Source organism: Mobula birostris, chromosome 8, assembly GCF_030028105.1.
Source record: "Mobula birostris isolate sMobBir1 chromosome 8, sMobBir1.hap1, whole genome shotgun sequence".
NCBI lineage: Eukaryota > Metazoa > Chordata > Chondrichthyes > Myliobatiformes > Myliobatidae > Mobula > Mobula birostris.
Genome location: NC_092377.1, coordinates 170,865,067 through 170,878,422, shown reverse-complemented (window position 1 = coordinate 170,878,422; position 13,356 = coordinate 170,865,067).

Here is a 13,356-nt window from a genome sequence, read left to right as displayed (position 1 = left end):
TGAAATTTACGGCTGTCGTTTCACGGCTTGAGATTCAGGGCAGCAGTTTCAGTGCAGGATATTCAGGGCAGGAGTTTCAGTACTGGAGTTTCTGCAGAAGAGATTCAGGGCAGTAGGTTCAGGGCATGTGATTCAGGGCATTAGTTTCAGGACATTAGATTCATGGCAGTAGTTTCAGGGCTTGAGATTCAGGGCAAGAGTTTCAGGGCAGGAGATTCAGGGCAGGAGATTCAGGGCAGGACTTTCAGGGCATGAGATTCAGGGCATGAGTTTCAGGGTAGTAGATTCAGGGCAGGAGTTTCAGTGCATGAGATTCAGGGCAAGAATTTCAGGGCAGGAGATTCATGGCAGGAGTTTCAGTGCAGGAGTTTTAGGGCATGAGATTCAGGGCATGAGTTTCAGGGCATGACATTCAGGGCATGAGATCAAGGGCATGAAATTCAGGGCATGAGTTTCAGGGCAGGAGATTCAGGGCCTGAGATTCAAGGCATTAGTTTCAGGGCTGGAGATTCAGGGCAGAAATTTCAGCGCTTGAGATTCAGGGCATGAGTTTCAGGGCATGAGATTCCGGGCACGAGTTTCAGGGCAGGAGTTTCAGGGAATGAGATTCAGGGCTTTAGTTTCAGGGCATGAGATTTAGGGCATGAGTTTCAGGCCAGGAGAATCACGGCAGGAGTTTCAGGGCATGAGATTCAAGGCTGTGGTTTCAGGGCAGGAGATTCAGAGCATGAGTTTCAGGGCAGGAGTTTCAAGGCTTGAGATTCAGGGCAGTAGTTTCAGGGCTTGAGATTCAGGGCACGAGTTTCAGGGCATGAGATACAGGGCATCAGTTTCAGGGCAGGAGATTCAGGGCAGGAGATTCAGGGCATGAGATACAGGGCTTAAGTTTCAGGGCCGGTGTTTCAGGGCATGAGATTCAGGGCATGAGTTTCAGAGCAGGAGATACAGGGCAGGAGTTTCAGGGCAGGAGTTTCAGGGCATGAGATTCAGGGCTTTAGTTTCAGGGACGAAATTTACGGCTGTCGTTTCACGGCTTGAGATTCAGGGCAGCAGGTTCAGGGCAGGAGTTTCAGGGCAGGATTTTCAGGGCTTGAGATTCAGGGCATGAGTTTCAGGGCAGGATATTCATAGCAGGAGATTCAGGGCATGAGATTCAGGGCTTTAGTTTCAGGGCTGGACTTTCAGGGCAGAAACTTCAGGGCATGAGATTCAGGGCATGAGTTTCAGGGCAGGAGATTCAGGGCAGGAGATTCAGGGCAGGAGTTTTAGGGCATGAGATTCAGGGCAGGAGTTTCAGGGCATGTGATTCAGGGCATGACTTTCATGGCAGGATATTAAGGGCAGGAGTTTCAGAGCATGAGATTTCAGGACATTAGATTCATTGCAGCAGTTTCAGGGCTTCAGATTCAGGGCAAGAGTTTCAGGGCAGGAGATTCAGGGCAGGAGTTTCAGGGCATGAGATTCAGGGCATGAGTTTCAGGGTAGTAGATTCAAGGCAGGAGTTTCAGGGCATGAGATTCAGGGCAGAAATTTGAGCGCATGAGATTCAGGGCATGAGTTTCAGGGCAGGAGTTTAGTGCAGGAGTTTCAGGGCTTGAGATTCAGTGCATGAGTTTCAGGGAAGGAGATTCAGGGCAGGGGTTTCAGGGCATGAGATTCAGGGCTTTAGTTTCAGGGCATGAGATTCAGGGCTGTGGTTTCAGGGCTTGACATTCAGGGCTGCAGTTGCAGGGCAGGAGATTCAGGGAAGGAGATTCAGGGCAGGAGATTCAGGGCAGGAATTTCAGAGCATGAGATTCAGGGCATGAGTTTTAGGGCAGGAGATTCAGGGCAGGAGTTTCAGTGCCGGAGATTCAGGGTATTAGTTTCGGGGCATCTGATTCATGGCATGAGTTTCAGGGCAGGAGATTCAGGGCAGGAGTTTCAGTGCACGAGTTTCTGCAGAAGATATTCAGGGCAGTAGGTTCAGGGCATGAGATTCAGGGCATTAGTTTCAGGACATTAGATTCATTGCAGTAGTTTCAGGGCTTCAGATTCAGGGCAAGAGTTTCAGGGCAGGAGATTCAGGGCAGGAGTTTCAGGGCATGAGATTCAGGGCTTTAGTTTCAGGGCATGAGATTCAGGGCTGTGGTTTCAGGGCTTGACATTCAGGGCTGCAGTTGCAGGGCATGAGTTTAAGGGCAGGAGATTCAGAGCATGAGATTCAGGGCAGGAGATTCAGAGCAGGAGTTTCAGGGCATGAGATTCAGGGCACGAGTTTCAGGGCAGGAGTTTCAAGGCATTAGATTCAGGGCAGTAGTTTCAGGGCTTGGGATTCAGGGCAGGAGTTTCACGGCAGGAGATTCAGGGCATGAGTTTCAGGGCAGGAGATTCAGGGCAGGAGATTCAGGGAATGAGATTCAGGGCTTTAGTTTCAGGGCATGAGATTTAGGGCAGGAGTTTCAGGGCATGAGATTCAGGGCATGAGTTTCAGGGCAGGACATTCAGGGCATGAGATACAGGGCTTAAGTTTCAGGGCTGGTGTTTCAGGGCATGAGATTCAGGGCATGAGTTTCAGGGCAGGAGATACAGGGCAGGAGTTTCAGGGCAGGAGTTTCAGGGCATGAGATTCAGGGCTTTAGTTTCAGGGATGAAATTTACGGCTGTCGTTTCATGGCTTGAGATTCAGGGCAGCAGTTTCAGGGCAGGATATTCAGGGCAGGAGTTTCAGTACTGGAGTTTCTGCAGAAGAGATTCAGGGCAGTAGGTTCAGGGCATGTGATTCAGGGCATTAGTTTCAGGACATTAGATTCATGGCAGTAGTTTCAGGGCTTGAGATTCAGGGCAAGAGTTTCAGGGCAGGAGATTCAGGGCAGGAGATTCAGGGCAGGACTTTCAGGGCATGAGATTCAGGGCATGAGTTTCAGGGTAGTAGATTCAGGGCAGGAGTTTCAGTGCATGAGATTCAGGGCAAGAATTTCAGGGCAGGAGATTCATGGCAGGAGTTTCAGTGCAGGAGTTTTAGGGCATGAGATTCAGGGCATGAGTTTCAGGGCATGACATTCAGGGCATGAGATCAAGGGCATGAAATTCAGGGCATGAGTTTCAGGGCAGGAGATTCAGGGCCTGAGATTCAAGGCATTAGTTTCAGGGCTGGAGATTCAGGGCAGAAATTTCAGCGCTTGAGATTCAGGGCATGAGTTTCAGGGCAGGAGTTTCAGGGCATGAGATTCCGGGCACGAGTTTCAGGGCAGGAGTTTCAGGGAATGAGATTCAGGGCTTTAGTTTCAGGGCATGAGATTTAGGGCATGAGTTTCAGGCCAGGAGAATCACGGCATGGGTTTCAGGGCATGAGAGTCAGGGCTGTGGTTTCAGGGCAGGAGATTCAGGGCATGAGTTTCAGGGCAGGAGTTTCAAGGCATGAGTTTCAGGGCAGGAGTTTCAGGGCATGAGATTCAGGGTTTTAGTTTCAGGGATGAAATTTACGGCTGTCATTGCACAGCTTGAGATTCAGGGCAGCAGTTTCAGGGCAGGAGTTTCAGGGCAGGATTTTCAGGGCTTGAGATTCAGGGCATGAGTTTCAGGGCAGGATATTCATAGCAGGAGATTCAGGGCATGAGATTCAGGGCTTTAGTTTCAGGGCTGGAGTTTCAGGGCAGAAATTTCAGGGCATGAGATTCAGGGCATGAGTTTCAGGGCAGGAGATTCAGGGCATGAGATTCAGTGCAGGAGTTTTAGGGCATGAGATTCAGGGCATGAGTTTCAGGGCAGGAGATTCAGGGCAGGAGTTTCAGGGCATGTGATTCAGGGCAAGAGATTCAGGGCAGGAGATTCAGGGCATGAGATACAGGGCTTAAGTTTCAGGGCTGGTGTTTCAGGGCATGAGATTCAGGGCATGAGTTTCAGGGCAGGAGATACAGGGCAGGAGTTTCAGGGCAGGAGTTTCAGGGCATGAGATTCAGGGTTTTAGTTTCAGGGATGAAATTTACGGCTGTCGTTTCACAGCTTGAGATTGAGGGCAGCAGTTTCAGGGCAGGAGTTTCAGGGCAGGAGTTTCAGGGCAGGATTTTCAGGGCTTGAGATTCAGGGCATGAGTTTCAGGGCAGGATATTCATAGCAGGAGATTCAGGGCATGAAATTCAGGGCTTTAGTTTCAGGGCAGAAATTTCAGGGCATGAGATTCAGGGCGGGAGTTTCAGGGCATGTGATTCAGGGCATGACTTTCAGGGCAGGATATTAAGGGCAGGAGTTTCAGAGCATGAGATTCAGGGCATTAGTTTCAGGACATTAGATTCATTGCAGTAGTTTCAGGGCTTCAGATTCAGGGCATGAGTTTCAGGGTAGTAGATTCAAGGCAGGAGTTTCAGGGCATGAGATTCAGGGCAGAAATTTGAGCGCATGAGATTCAGGGCATGAGTTTCAGGGCAGGAGTTTAGTGCAGGAGTTTCAGGGCTTGAGATTCAGTGCATGAGTTTCAGGGAAGGAGATTCAGGGCAGGAGTTTCAGGGCATGAGATTCAGGGCTTTAGTTTCAGGGCATGAGATTCAGGGCTGTGGTTTCAGGGCTTGACATTCAGGGCTGCAGTTGCAGGGCAGGAGATTCAGGGAAGGAGATTCAGGGCAGGAGTTTCAGGGCATGAGTTTTAGGGCTTTAGTTTCAGGGCAGGAGATTCAGGGCTGTGGTTTCAGGGCTTGACAGTCAGGGCTGCATTTGCAGGGCATAAATTTAAGGGCAGGAGATTCAGGGCATGAGTTTCAGGGCAGTAGATTCAGGGCAGGCATTTCAGGGCATGAGATTCAGGGCTGTGGTTTCAGGGCAGGAGATTCAGAGCAGGAGTTTCAGGGCATGAGATTCAGGGCACGAGTTTCAGGGCAGGAGTTTCAAGGCATTAGATTCAGGGCAGTAGTTTCAGGGCTTGGGATTCAGGGCAGGAGTTTCACGGCAGGAGATTCAGGGCATGAGTTTCAGGGCAGGAGATTCAGGGCAGGAGATTCAGGGAATGAGATTCAGGGCTTTAGTTTCAGGGCATGAGGTTTAGGGCAGGAGTTTCAGGGCATGAGATTCAGGGCATGAGTTTCAGGGCAGGAGATTCAGGGCAGGACATTCAGGGCATGAGATACAGGGCTTAAGTTTCAGGGCTGGTGTTTCAGGGCATGAGATTCAGGGCATGAGTTTCAGGGCAGGAGATACAGGGCAGGAGTTTCAGGGCAGGAGTTTCAGGGCATGAGATTCAGGGCTTTAGTTTCAGGGATGAAATTTACGGCTGTCGTTTCACGGCTTGAGATTCAGGGCAGCAGTTTCAGGGCAGGATATTCAGGGCAGGAGTTTCAGTGCTGGAGTTTCTGCAGAAGAGATTCAGCGCAGTAGGTTCAGGGCATGTGATTCAGGGCATTAGTTTCAGGACATTAGATTCATGGCAGTAGTTTCAGAGCTTGAGATTCAGGGCAAGAGTTTCAGGGCAGGAGATTCAGGGCAGGACTTTCAGGGCATGAGATTCAGGGCATGAGTTTCAGGGTAGTAGATTCAGGGCAGGACTTTCAGTGCATGAGATTCAGGGCATGAATTTCAGGGCAGGAGATTCATGGCAGGAGTTTCAGTGCAGGAGTTTTAGGGCATGAGATTCAGGGCATGAGTTTCAAGGCATGACATTCAGGGCATGAGATCAAGGGCATGAAATTCAGGGCATGAGTTTCAGTGCAGGAGATTCAGGGCCTGAGATTCAAGGCATTAGTTTCAGGGCTGGAGATTCAGGGCAGAAATTTCAGCGCTTGAGATTCAGGGCATGAGTTTCAGGGCAGGAGTTTCAGGGCATGAGATTCCGGGCACGAGTTTCAGGGCAGGAGTTTCAAGGCATTAGATTCAGGGTGGTAGTTTCAGGGCTTGGGATTCACCGCAGGAGTTTCAGGGCAGGAGATTCAGGGCATGAGTTTCATGGCAGGAGATTCAGGGCAGGAGATTCAGGGAATGAGATTCAGGGCTTTAGTTTCAGGGCATGAGATTTAGGGCATGAGTTTCAGGCCAGGAGAATCACGGCATGAGTTTCAGGGCATGAGAGTCAGGGCTGTGGTTTCAGGGCAGGAGATTCAGGGCATGAGTTTCAGGGCAGGAGTTTCAAGGCATGAGATTCAGGGCAGTAGTTTCAGGGCTTGAGATTCAGGGCAGCTGTTTCAGGGCATGTGATTCAGGGCAGGAGATTCAGGGCAGGAGATTCAGGGCATGAGATACAGGGCTGAAGTTTCAGGGCTGGTGTTTCAGGGCATGAGATTCAGGGCATGAGATTCAGGGCATGAGTTTCAGGGCAGGAGATACAGGGCAGGAGTTTCAGGGCATGAGATTCAGGGTTTTAGTTTCAGGGATGAAATTTACGGCTGTCGTTTCACAGCTTGAGATTCAGGGCAGCAGTTTCAGGGCAGGAGTTTCAGGGCAGGATTTTCAGGGCTTGAGATTCAGGGCATGAGTTTCAGGGCAGGATATTCATAGCAGGAGATTCAGGGGATGAGATTCAGCGCTTTAGTTTCAGGGCTGGAGTTTCAGGGCAGAAATTTCAGGGCATGAGATTCAGGGCATGAGTTTCAGGGCAGGAGATTCAGGGCATGAGATTCAGTGCAGGAGTTTTAGGGCATGAGATTCAGGGCATGAGTTTCAGGGCAGGAGATTCAGGGCAGGAGTTTCAGGGCATGTGATTCAGGGCAGGAGATTCAGGGCAGGAGATTCAGGGCATGAGATACAGGGCTTATTTTTCAGGGCTGGTGTTTCAGGGCATGAGATTCAGGGCATGAGTTTCAGGGCAGGAGATACAGGGCAGGAGTTTCAGGGCAGGAGTTTCAGGGCATGAGATTCAGGGCTTTAGTTTCAGGGATGAAATTTACGGCTGTCGTTTCACGGCTTGAGATTCACGGCAGCAGTTTCAGGGCAGGAGTTTCAGGGCAGGATTTTCAGGGTTTGAGATTCAGGGCATGAGTTTCAGGGCAGGATATCCATAGCAGGAGATTCAGGGCATGAGATTCAGGGCTTTAGTTTCAGGGCTGGAGTTTCAGGGCAGAAATTTCAGGGCATGAGATTCAGGGCATGAGTTTCAGGGCAGGAGATTCAGGGCAGGAGATTCAGTGCAGGAGTCTTAGGGCATGAGATTCAGGGCATGAGTTTCAGGGCGGGAGATTCAGGGCAGGAGATTCAGGGCATGTGATTCAGGGGATGACTTTCAGGGCAGGATATTCCGGGCAGGAGTTTCAGTGCTGGAGTTTCTGCAGAAGAGATGCAGGGCAGTAGGTTCAGGGCATGAGATTCAGGGCATTAGTTTCAGGACATTAGATTCATGGCAGTAGTTTCAGAGCTTGAGATTCAGGGCTGAGTTTCAGAGCAGGAGATTCAGGGCAGGAGTTTCAGGGCATGAGTTTCAGGTAAGGAGATTCAGGGCAGGGGTTTCAGGGCATGAGATTCAGGGCAGAAATTTCAGCGCATGTGATTCAGGGCATGAGTTTCAGGGCAGGAGTTTAGTGCAGGAGTTTCAGGGCTTGAGATTCAGTGCATGAGTTTCAGGGAAGGAGATTCAGGGCAGGGGTTTCAGGGCATGAGATTCAGGGCTTTAGTTTCAGGGCATGAGATTCAGGGCTGTGGTTTCAGGGCTTGACATTCAGGGCTGCAGTTGCAGGGCAGGAGATTCAGGGAAGGAGATTCAGGGCAGGAGATTCAGGGCATGAGTTTCAGGGCAGTAGATTCAGGGCAGGCGTTTCAGGGCATGAGATTCAGGGCTGTGGTTTCAGGGCAGGAGATTCAGAGCTGGAGTTTCAGGGCATGAGATTCAGGTCACGAGTTTCAGGGCAGGAGTTTCAAGGCATTAGATTCAGGGCAGTAGTTTCATGGCTTGGGATTCAGGGCTGGAGTTTCAGGGCAGGAGATTCAGTGCAGGAGTTTTAGGGCATGAGATTCAGGGCATGAGTTTCAGGGCAGGAGATTCAGGGCAGGAGTTTCAGGGCATGTGATTCAGGGCATGACTTTCAGGGCAGGATATTCAGGGCAGGAGTTTCAGTGCTGGAGTTTCTGCAGAAGAGATTCAGGGCAGTAGGTTCAGGGCATGTGATTCAGGGCATTAGTTTCAGGACATTAGATTCATGGCAGTAGTTTCAGGGCTTGAGATTCAGGGCAAGAGTTTCAGGGCAGGAGTTTCAAGGCATTAGATTCAGGGCAGTAGTTTCAGGGCTTGGGATTCAGGGCAGGAGTTTCAGGGCAGGAGATTCAGGGCATGAGTTTCAGGGCAGGAGATTCAGGGCAGGAGATTCAGGGAATGAGATTCAGGGCTTTAGTTTCAGGGCATGAGATTTAGGGCATGAGTTTCAGGCCAGGAGATTCAGGGCAGGAGATTCAGTGCAGGAGTTTTAGGGCATGAGATTCAGGGCATGAGTTTCAGGGCAGGAGTTTCAGTGCTGGAGTTTCTGCAGAAGAGATTCAGGGCAGTAGGTTCAGGGCATGTGATTCAGGGCATTAGTTTCAGGACATTAGATTCATGGCAGTAGTTTCAGGGCTTGAGATTCAGGGCAAGAGTTTCAGGGCAGGAGATTCAGGGCATGAGATTCAGGGCATGAGTTTCAGGGCCGGAGATTCATGGCAGGAGTTTCAGGGCATGAGATTCAGGGCTGTCTTTTCAGGGCAGGAGATTCAGGGTAGGAGTTTCAGGGCATGAGATTCAGGGCATGACTTTCAGAGCAGGAGTTTCAAGATATGAGATTCAGGGCAGTAATTTCAGGGCTTCAGATTCAGGGCAAGAGTTTCAGGGCAGGAGATTCAGAGCAGGAGTTTCAGGGCATGAAATTCAGGGCATGAGTTTCAGGGTAGTAGATTCATGGCAGTAGTTTCAGGGATTGAGATTCAGGGCTGAGTTTCAGAGCAGGAGATTCAGGGCAGGAGATTCAGGGCAGGAGTTTCAGGGCATGAGATTCAGGGCATGAGTTTCAGGGTAGTAGATTCAGGGCAGGAGTTTCAGGGCATGAGATTCAGGGCAGAAATTTCAGCACATGAGATTCAGGGCATCAGTTTCAGGGCAGGAGTTTAGTGCAGGAGTTTCAGGGCTTGAGATTCAGTGCATGAGTTTCAGGGAAGGAGATTCAGGGCAGGGGTTTCAGGGCATGAGATTCAGGGCTTTAGTTTCAGGGCATGAGATTCAGGGCTGTGGTTTCAGGGCTTGACATTCAGGGCTGCAGTTGCAGGGCAGGAGATTCAGGGAAGGAGATTCAGGGCAGGAGATTCAGGGCAGGAATTTCAAAGCATGAGATTCAGGGCATGAGTTTTAGGGCAGGAGATTCAGGGCAGGAGTTTCAGTGCCGGAGATTCAGGGTATTAGTTTCGGGGCATCTGATTCATGGCATGAGTTTCAGGGCAGGAGATTCAGGGCAGGAGTTTCAGTGCACGAGTTTCTGCAGAAGATATTCAGGGCAGTAGGTTCAGGGCATGAGATTCAGGGCATTAGTTTCAGGACATTAGATTCATTGCAGTAGTTTCAGGGCTTCAGATTCAGGGCAAGAGTTTCAGGGCAGGAGATTCAGGGCAGGAGTTTCAGGGCATGAGATTCAGGGCATGAGTTTCAGGGTAGTAGATTCATGGCAGTAGTTTCAGGGATTGAGATTCAGGGCTGAGTTTCAGAGCAGGAGATTCAGGGCAGGAGATTCAGGGCAGGAGTTTCAGGGCATGAGATTCAGGGCATGAGTTTCAGGGTAGTAGATTCAGGGCAGGAGTTTCAGGGCATGAGATTCAGGGCAGAAATTTCAGCGCATGAGATTCAGGGCATCAGTTTCAGGGCAGGAGTTTAGTGCAGGAGTTTCAGGGCTTGAGATTCAGTGCATGAGTTTCAGGGAAGGAGATTCAGGGCAGGGGTTTCAGGGCATGAGATTCAGGGCTTTAGTTTCAGGGCATGAGATTCAGGGCTGTGGTTTCAGGGCTTGACATTCAGGGCTGCAGTTGCAGGGCAGGAGATTCAGGGAAGAAGATTCAGGGCAGGAGATTCAGGGCAGGAATTTCAGAGCATGAGATTCAGGGCATGAGTTTTAGGGCAGGAGATTCAGGGCAGGAGTTTCAGTGCCGGAGATTCAGGGTATTAGTTTCGGGGCATCTGATTCATGGCATGAGTTTCAGGGCAGGAGATTCAGGGCAGGAGTTTCAGTGCACGAGTTTCTGCAGAAGATATTCAGGGCAGGAGTTTCAGGGCAGGAGATTCAGGGCAGGAGTTTCAGTGCACGAGTTTCTGCAGAAGATATTCAGGGCAGGAGTTTCAGGGCATGTGATTCAGGGCATGAGTTTCAGGGCAGGAAGTTCAGGGCAGGAGTTTCAGAGCATGGGATTCAGGGCTTTAGTTTCAGGGAATGAGATTCAGGGCTGTGGTTTCATTGCTTGAGATTCAGGGCAGCAGTTTCAGGGCATGTGATTCAGAGCATGAGTTTCAGGGCAGGATCTTCAGAGCAGGAGTTTCAGGGCATGTGATTCAGGGCATGAGTTTCAGGGCAGGAGGTTCAGGGCAGGGGTTACAGGGCATGATATTCAGGGCTTTAGTTTCAGGGCATGAGATTCAGATCAGTGGTTTCAGGGCTTGAGATTCAGGGCTGCAGTTGCAGGGCAGGAGATTCAGGGCATGAGTTTCTGGGCAGCAGTTTCAGGGCTGGTGTTTCAGGGCATGAGTTTCTCCGCTTGAGATCCAGTGTAGGAGTTGAAGGGCAGAAGTTTCAGGGCAGGAGTTCAGGGCATGAGATTCAGGGAATTAGATTCAGGGCAGGAGTTTCAGGGCATGAGATTCAGGGCTGCAGTTGCAGGGCAGGAGATTCAGGGCATGAGTTTCTGGGCAGCAGTTTCAGGGCTGGTGTTTCAGGACATGATATTCAGGGCATTAATTTCAGGGCAGCAGATTCAGGGCAAGAGTTTTAGTGCAGGAGTTTCAGGGCATGATATTCAGGGCATGAGTTTCAGGGCAGGAGATTTAGGACAGGAGTTTCAGGGTATGTGATTCTGGGCATGAGCTTCAGTGCAGGAGTCTCTGCAGAAGAGATTCAGGGCAGAGTTTCAGGGCATGTGATTCAGGGCATGAGTTTCAGGGCAGGAGGTTCAGGGCATTAATTTCAGGGCAGGAGATTCAGGGCATGAGTTTCAGGGCAAGAGTTTTAGTGCAGGAGTTTCAGGGCATGATATTCAGGGCATGAGTTTCAGGGCAGGAGATTTAGGACAGGAGTTTCAGGGTATGTGATTCTGGGCATGAGCTTCAGTGCAGGAGTCTCTGCAGAAGAGATTCAGGGCAGAGTTTCAGGGCATGTGATTCAGGGCATGAGTTTCAGGGCTTTAGTTGCAGGGCATGAGATTCAGGGCATGAGTTTCAGGGAATGAGATTCAGGGCTGTGGTTCCATTGCTTGAGATTCAGGGCAGCAGTTTCAGGGCAGGAGTTTCAGTGCAGGATTTTCAGGGCTTGAGACTCAGGGCTTGAGTTTCAGGGCAGGAGATTTAGGGCAGGAGTTTCAGGGCAGGAGTTTCAAGGCAGGTGATTCAGGGCATGAGTTTCAGGGCAGGATCTTCAGGGCAGGAGTTTCAGGGCATGTGATTCAGGGCATGAGTTTCAGGGCAGGAGGTTCAGGGCAGGAGTTTCAGGGCATGAGATTCAGGGCTTTAGTTTCAGGGCATGAGATTCAGATCAATGGTTTCAGGGCCTGAGATTCAGGGCTGCAGTTACAGGGCAGGAGATTCAGGGCAGGAGTTTCAGGGCAGCAGTTTCAGGGCTGGTGTTTCAGGGCGTGAGTTTCACCGCTTGAGATTCAGTGCAGGAGTTGAAGGGCAGAAGTTTCAGGGCAGGAATTCAGGGCATGACATTCAGGGAATGTGATTCAGGGCTGGCGTTTCAGGACATGAGATTCAGGGCATTATTTTCAGGGCAGGAGATTCAGGGCAGGAGTTTCAGGGCATGAGATTCAGGTCATGAGTTTCAGGGCTGGATATTCAGGGCATGAGTTTCAGGGCAAGAGTTTCAGTGCAGGAGTTTCAGGACATGAGATTCAGGGCATGAGTTTCAGGGCAGGAGATTTAGGGCAGGAGTTTCAGGGCATGAGTTTCAGTGCAGGAGTCTCTGCAGAAGAGATTCAGGGCAGAGTTTCAGGGCAGGAGTTTCAGGGCATGTGATTCAGGGCATGAGTTTCAGGGCATGAGATTCAGGCTGTGGTTTCAGGGCTTGAGATTCAGGGCAGGAGATTCAGGGCAGGAGTTTTAGGGCTGGTGTTTCAGGGCATGAGATTCAGGGCTTTAGTTGCAGAGCATGAGATTCAGGGATGTGGTTTCAGCGTCTGAGATTCAGAGCAGCAGTTTCAGGGCAGGAGTTTCAGGGCATGAGTTTCAGGGCAGGAGATTCAGGGCATGAGTTTTAGGGCAGGAGATTCAGGGCAGGTGTTTCAGGACATGTGACTCAGGGCATGAGTTTCAGGGCAGGAGATTCAGGGCATGAGTTTCAGGGCTTGAGGTTCAGTGCAGGAGTTGAAGGGCAGAAGTTTCAGGGCAGGAGTTCAGGGCATCAGATTCAGGGAATGAGATTCAGGGCAGGAGTTTCAGGGCATGAGATTCAGGGCATGAGTTTCAGGGCTGGAGATTCAGGGCTGGTGTTTCAGGGCATGAGATTCAGGGCATGAGTTACAGGGCAGGAGATTCAGGGGAGGAGTTTCAGGGCATGAGATTCAGGTCATGAGTTTCAGGGCAGGAGATTCAGGGCTTGAGTTTCAGGGCAAGAGTTTCAGTGCAGGAGTTTCAGGGCATGAGTTTCAGGGCATGAGATTCAGGGTGTGGTTTCAGGGCTTGTGATTCAGATTAGTGGTTTCAGGGCTTGAGATTCAGGGCTGCAGTTGCAGGGCAGGAGATTCAGGGCAGGAGTTTCAGGGCAGCAGTTTTAGGGCATGAGATTCAGGGCATGAGTTTCAGGGCTTGAGATTCAGTGCAGGAGTTGAAGGGCAGGAGTTTCAGGGCATGAGATTCAGGTCATGAGTTTCAGGGCAGGAGATTCAGGGCATGAGATTCAGGGCATGAGTTTCAGGGCAGGAGATTCAGGGCAGGAGATTCAGTGCAGGAGTTTCTGCAGAAGAGATTGAGGGCAGAGTTTCAGGGCAGGAGTTTCAGGGCATGTGATTCAGGGCATGAGTTTCAGGGCATGAGATTCAGGCTGTGGTTTCAGGGCTTGAATTCAGGGCAGGAGATTCAGGGCAGGAGTTTCAGGGCTGGTGTTTCAGGGCATGAGATTGAGGGCACGAGTTTCAGGGCAGGAGATTCAGGACAGGAGTTTCAGGGCATGAGATTCAGGGCTTTAATTTCAGGGTATGAGATTCAGGGATGTGGTTTCAGGGCTTTAGATTCAGAGCAGCAGTTTCAGT